This window comes from Saccopteryx bilineata, chromosome 4 (genome assembly GCF_036850765.1).
Source record: "Saccopteryx bilineata isolate mSacBil1 chromosome 4, mSacBil1_pri_phased_curated, whole genome shotgun sequence".
Taxonomy (NCBI): domain Eukaryota; kingdom Metazoa; phylum Chordata; class Mammalia; order Chiroptera; family Emballonuridae; genus Saccopteryx; species Saccopteryx bilineata.
The window spans coordinates 211976293-211977462 of NC_089493.1; positions in this window are offsets into that span (position 1 = coordinate 211976293).

Below are 1170 nucleotides of genomic sequence, written 5' to 3' on the forward strand. Positions count from 1 at the left end.
CTGAAGATATCTATTAAATGCAGTGTGTCATTTAAGACTGCTATGTTCTTGTTAATTTTATGTCTGGAGAATATATCCATTGATGTGAGTGGGGTATTAAGATCCCCTACTATTGTGGTATTGCTGTCAATCTTGCCCTTTATGTTCATCAAAATCTTCTTTGTACATTTAGGTGCTCCTAGATTAGGTGCATATATATTTACAATGGTAATATCCTCCTGTTGGATTGCTGCCTTTATTATAATGTAGTGACCTGCTTTATTATTTACTATACCTTGTTTTAAAGTCTATTTTGTCAGAAATAAGTATTGGTACCCAGGCTTTTTTTCATTTCCATTTGCAAAAAAATACTTTTTTCCATCCTTTAATTTTCTGTTGATGTATATCTTTTGTTCTGAGGTGAGTCTCTTGTAAACAACATATGTATGGGTCCTGTATTCTTATCCATGTAGCTACCATACATTTTTTTGTTGTTATTGTTGTTTTTTGTTTATTTGTTTGTTTTATTTATTTTAGAAAGGAGAGAGAGAGGAAGAGAGAGAGAAGGGGGAAGGAGCAGGAAGCATCAACTCCCATATGTGCCTTGACCAGGCAAGCCCAGGGTTTCGAACTGGCAACCTCAGCATTTCCAGGTTGACGCTTTATCCACTGCGCCACCACAGGTCAGGCCTACCATACGTCTTTTAATTGGAGCATTTAATTAATTTACATTTAAGGTGATTATTGATAGGTACTTATTTATTGCCATTTTATTCTTTCAATCTACAATCCTCCTTTTCTAGATTTTTTTTTCCTTTTGCTCTTTTTAACATTTCTTGCAGTAATGGTTTGGTTGAAACAAATTTCTTGAGGTTTTTTTTTTTTTTGGTTTGTTTATTTGTTTTTTGTCTAGGAAACTTTTTATTTCTCCTTCAATTTTAAATGATACTCTTGCTGGATAAAGAAGTCTTGGTTGTAAGTTCTTGTTCTGCATCACTTTGAATATTTCTTGCCAATCCCTTCTGGCCTCAAATGTTTCTGTTGAGTAATCAGATGTCATTATTATGGGGGCTACTTTGTTGGTGATTAACTGCTTTTCCATTACAGCTTTTAATATTCTTTCTTTGTCTCTTAACTTTGGCACTTTAATTATGATGTGTCTTGGTGAAGGCCTTCTTGGGTTCTTCTTTA